Source organism: Anopheles coustani, assembly GCF_943734705.1.
Source record: "Anopheles coustani chromosome X unlocalized genomic scaffold, idAnoCousDA_361_x.2 X_unloc_16, whole genome shotgun sequence".
NCBI lineage: Eukaryota > Metazoa > Arthropoda > Insecta > Diptera > Culicidae > Anopheles > Anopheles coustani.
The window spans coordinates 216,993-223,247 of NW_026525115.1; positions in this window are offsets into that span (position 1 = coordinate 216,993).

Sequence of the window (6,255 nt, forward strand, 5' to 3'; positions counted from 1 at the left end):
CTTCATCTCCCATCTTAATACAGCATCCCTACTTAATGGCTACTCGGACTTAGTCGATTTTTCATAAATTCTAAGAAAAACATATGTTAGGGTGCTGCGAGATGAATGGGATGCTGCATGGAGATGAATCTTGATCTTCTGCATCTCCCAACTTAATACAGCAGCCCTACTTAAAGGCATCTCGGACTTAGTCGATTTTTCATAAATTCTAAGAAAACAATATGTTAGGATGCTGCGAGATGAATGGGATGCTGCATGGAGGTGAATCTTGATCTACTTCATCTCCCATCTTAATACAGCATCCCTACTTAAATGCATCTCGGACTTAGTCGATTTTTCATAAATTCTAAGAAAAACATATGTTAGGATGCTGCGAGATGAATGGGATGCTGCATGGAGATGAATCTTGATCTTCTTCATCTCCCATCTTAATACAGCATCCCTACTTAAAGGCATCTCGGACTTAGTCGATTTTTCATAACTTCTCAGAAATTCATATGTTAGAATGCTGGGAGATGTATGGGATGCTGCATGGAGATGAATCTTGATCTCCTACATCTCCCATCTCAATACAGCATCCCTACTTAAAGGCATCTCGGACTTAGTCGATTTTTCATAAATTCTAAGAAATTCATATGTTAGGATGCTGCGAGATGAATGGGATGCTGCATGGAGATGAATCTTGATCTCCTACATCTCCCATCTCAATACAGCATCCCTACTTGAAGGCATCTCGGACTTAGTCGATTTTTCATAAATTCATAGAAATTCATATGTTAGGATGCTGCGAGATGAATGGGATGCTGCATGCAGATGAATATTGATCTCCTACATCTCCCGTCTCAATACAGCATCCCTACTTAAAGGCATCTCGGACTTAGTCGATTTTTCATAAATTCATAGAAATTCATATGTTAGGATGCTGCGAGATGAATGGGATGCTGTATTGAGATGAATCTTGATCTTCTTCATCTCCCATCTTAATACAGCATCCCTACTTAAAGGCATCTCGGACTTAGTCGATTTTTAATAAATTCTAAGAAAAACATATGTTAGGATTCTGGGAGATGAATGGGATGCTGCATGGAGATGAATCTTGATCTTCTTCATCTCCCATCCCAAAACAGCATCCCTACTTAAAGGCATCTCGGACTAAGTCGATTTTTCATAAATTCTAAGAAAAACATATGTTAGGATGCTGCGAGATGAATGGGATGCTGCATGGAGATGAATCTTGATCTTCTTCATCTCCCAACTTAATACAGCATCCCTACTTGAAGGCATCTCGGACTTAGTCGATTTTTCATAAATTCATAGAAATTCATATGTTAGGATGCTGGGAGATGAATGAGATGCTGCATGGAGATGAATCTTGATCTTCTTCATCTCCCATCTTAATACAGCATCCCTTCTTAAAGGAATCTCGGACTTAGTCGATTTTTCATAAATTCATAGAAAAACACATGTTAGGATGCAGCGAGATAAATGGGATGCTGCATGGAGATGAATCTTGCTCTTCTTCATCTCCCATCTTAATACAGCATCCCTTCCTAATGGCACCTCGGACTTAGCCGATTTTTCATAAATTCTAGGAAATTCATATGTTAGGATGCTGCGAGATGAATGGGATGCTGCATGGAGATGAATCTTGATCTCCTACATCTCCCATCTCAATACAGCATCCCTACTTGAAGGCATCTCGGACTTAGTCGATTTTTCATAAATTCATAGAAATTCATATGTTAGGATGCTGCGAGATGAATGGGATGCTGCATGCAGATGAATATTGATCTCCTACATCTCCCGTCTCAATACAGCATCCCTACTTAAAGGCATCTCGGACTTAGTCGATTTTTCATAAATTCATAGAAATTCATATGTTAGGATGCTGCGAGATGAATGGGATGCTGCATGGAGATGAATCTTGATCTCCTACATCTCTCATCTCAATACAGCATCCCTACTTAAAGCCATCTCGGACTTAGTCGATTTTTCATAAATTCATAGTAATTCATATGTTAGGATGCTGCGAGATGAATGGGATGCTGCATGGAGATGAATCTTGATCTCCTACATCTCTCATCTCAATACAGCATCCCTACTTAAAGGCATCTCGGACTTAGTCGATTTTTCATAAATTCATAGAAATTCATATGTTAGGATGCTGGGAGATGAATGGGATGCTGCATGGAGATGAATCTTGATCTTCTTCATCTCCCATCTTAATACAGCATCCCTACTTGAAGGCATCTCGGACTTAGTCGATTTTTCATAAATTCATAGAAATTCATATGTTAGGATGCTGCGAGATGAATGGGATGCTGCATGCAGATGAATATTGACCTCCTACATCTCCCGTCTCAATACAGCATCCCTACTTAAAGGCATCTCGGACTTAGTCGATTTTTCATAAATTCATAGAAATTCATATGTAAGGATGCTGCGAGATGAATGAGATGCTGCATGGAGATGAATCTTGATCTCCTACATCTCTCATCTCAATACAGCATCCCTACTTAAAGCCATCTCGGACTTAGTCGATTTTTCATAAATTCATAGAAATTCATATGTAAGGATGCTGCGAGATGAATGGGATGCTGCATGGAGATGAATCTTGATCTCCTACATCTCTCATCTCAATACAGCATCCCTACTTAAAGGCATCTCGGACTTAGTCGATTTTTCATAAATTCATAGAAATTCATATGTTAGGATGCTGGGAGATGAATGGGATGCTGCATGGAGATGAATCTTGATCTTCTTCATCTCCCATCTTAATACAGCATCCCTACTTAAAGGCATCTCGGACTTAGTCGATTTTTCATAAATTCTAAGAAATTCATATGTTAGGATGCTGGGAGATGAATGGGATGCTGCATGGAGATAAATCTTGATCTCCTACATCTCCCATCTCAATACAGCATCCCTACTTAAAGGCATCTCGGACTTAGTCGATTTTTCATAAATTCATAGAAATTCATATGTTAGGATGCTGGGAGATGAATGGGATGCTGCATGGAGATGAATCTTGATCTCCTACATCTCTCATCTCAATACAGCATCCCTACTTAAAGGCATCTCGGACTTAGTCGATTTTTCATAAATTCATAGAAATTCATATGTTAGGATGCTGGGAGATGAATGGGATGCTGCATGGAGATGAATCTTGATCTTCTTCATCTCCCATCTTAATACAGCATCCCTACTTAAAGGCATCTCGGACTTAGTCGATTTTTCATAAATTCATAGAAATTCATATGTTAGGATGCTGGGAGATGAATGAGATGCTGCATGGAGATGAATCTTGATCTTCTTCATCTCCCATCTTAATACAGCATCCCTACTTAAAGGCATCTCGGACTTAGTCGATTTTTCATAAATTCTAAGAAATTCATATGTTAGGATGCTGGGAGATGAATGGGATGCTGCATGGAGATGAATCTTGATCTTCTTCATCTCCCATCTTAATACAGCATCCATGCTTAAAGGCATCTCGGACTTAGTCGATTTTTCATAAATTCTAAGAAATTCATATGTTAGGATGCTGCGAGATGAATGGGATGCTGCATGGAGATGAATCTTGATCTTCTTCATCTCCCATCTTAATACAGCATCCCTACTTAAAGGCATCTCGGACTTAGTCGATTTTTCATAAATTCTAAGAAATTCATATGTTAGGATGCTGGGAGATGAATGGGATGCTGCATGGAGATGAATCTTGATCTTCTTCATCTCCCATCTTAATACAGCATCCCTACTTAAAGGCATCTCGGACTTAGTCGATTTTTCATAAATTCTAAGAAATTCATATGTTAGGATGCTGCGAGATGAATGAGATGCTGCATGGAGATGAATCTTGATCTTTTTCATCTCCCATCTCGATACAGCATCCCTACTTAAAGGCATCTCGGACTTAGTCGATTTTTCATAAATTCATAGAAAAACATATGTTAGGATGCTGGGAGATGAATGAGATGCTGCATGGAGATGAATCTTGATCTTCTTCATCTCCCATCTTAATACAGCATCCCTCCTTAAAGGCATCTCGGACCTAGTCGATTTTTCATAAATTCATAGAAAAACATATGTTAGGATGCTGGGAGATGAATTGGATGCTGCATGGAGATGAATCTTGATCTTCATCATCTCCCATCTTAATACAGCATCCCTACTTAAAGGCATCTCGGACTTAGTCGATTTTTCATAAATTCATAGAAAAACATATGTTAGGATGCTGCGAGATGAATGAGATGCTGCATGGAGATGAATCTTGACCTTCTTCATCTCCCATCTTAATACAGCATCCCTACTTAAAGGCATCTCGGACTTAGCCGATTTTTCATAAAATCTAAGAAAAACATATGTTAGGATGCTGCGAGATGGATGGGATGCTGCATGGAGATGAATCTTGATCTCCCACATCTCTCATCTCAATACAGCATCCCTACTGAATTCGGTAACATCCCATCTCGGACTTAGTCGATTTTTCATAAATTCATAGAAATTCATATGTTAGGATGCTGGGAGATGAATGGGATGCTGCATGGAGATGAATCTTGATCTTCTTCATCTCCCATCTTAATACAGCATCCCTACTTAAAGGCATCTCGGACTTAGTCGATTTTTCATAAATTCTAAGAAATTCATATGTTAGGATGCTGGGAGATGAATGGGATGCTGCATGGAGATGAATCTTGATCTCCTACATCTCCCATCTCAATACAGCATCCCTACTTAAAGGCATCTCGGACTTAGTCGATTTTTCATAAATTCATAGAAATTCATATGTTAGGATGCTGGGAGATGAATGGGATGCTGCATGGAGATGAATCTTGATCTTCTTCATCTCCCATCTCAATACAGCATCCCTACTTAAAGGCATCTCGGACTTAGTCGATTTTTCATAAATTCTAAGAAAAACATATGTCAGGATGCTGCAAGATGAATGGGATGCTGCATGGAGATGAATCTTGATCTTCTTCATCTCCCATCTCAATACAGCATCCCTACTTAAAGGCATCTCGGACTTAGTCGATTTTTCATAAATTCGAAGAAAAACATTTGTTAGGATGCTGCGAGATGAATGGGATGCTGCATGGAGATGAATCTTGATCTTCTACATCTCCCATCTTAATACAGCATCCCTACTTAAAGGCATCTCGGACTTAGTCGATTTTTCATAAATTCTAAGAAAATCATATGTTAGGATGCTGCGATATGAATTTGATGCTGCATGGAGATGAATCTTGATCTTCTTCATCTCCCATCTCAATACAGCATCCCTACTTAAAGGCATCTCGGACTTAGTCGATTTTTTATAAATTCTAAGAAAAACATATGTCAGGATGCTGCAAGATGAATGGGATGCTGCATGGAGATGAATCTTGATCTTCCTCATCTCCCATCTCAATACAGCATCCCTAAGTAATGGAATCTCTGACTTAGTCAATTTTTAATATATTCTCAGAAAATCATATGTTAGGATGCTGCGAGATGAATGGGATGCTGCATGGAGATGAATCTTGATCTTCTTCATCTCCCATCTTAATACAGCATCCCTACTTAAAGGCATCTCGGACTTAGTCGATTTTTCATAAATTCTAAGAAAAACATATGTTAGGATGCTGGGAAATAAATGAGATGCTGCATGGAGATGAATCTTGATCTTCTTCATCTCCCATCTCAATACAGCATCCCTACTTAAAAGCATCTCGGACTTAGTCGATTTTTCATAAATTCTAAGAAAAACATATGTAAGGATGCTGCGAGATGAATGGGATGCTGCATGGAGATGAATCTTGATCTTCTTCATCTCCCATCTCAATACAGCATCCCTACTTAAAGGCATCTCGGACTTAGTTGATTTTTCATAAATTCTAAGAAAAACATATGTTAGGATGCTGGGAGATGAATGGGATGCTGCATGGAGATGAATCTTGATCTTCTTCATCTCCCATCTCAATACAGCATCCCTACTTAAAGGCATCTCGGACTTAGTCGATTTTTCATAAATTCTAAGAAATTCATATGTTAGGATGCTGCGAGATGAATGGGATGCTGCATGGAGATGAATCTTGATCGACTACATCTCCCATCTCAATACAGCATCCCTACTTAAAGCCATCTCGGACTTAGTCGATTTTTCATAAATTCTAAGAAAAACATATGTTAGGATGCTGGGAGATAAATGGGATGCTGCATGGAGATTATTCTTGATCTTCTTCATCTCCCATCTCAATACAGCATCCCTACTTA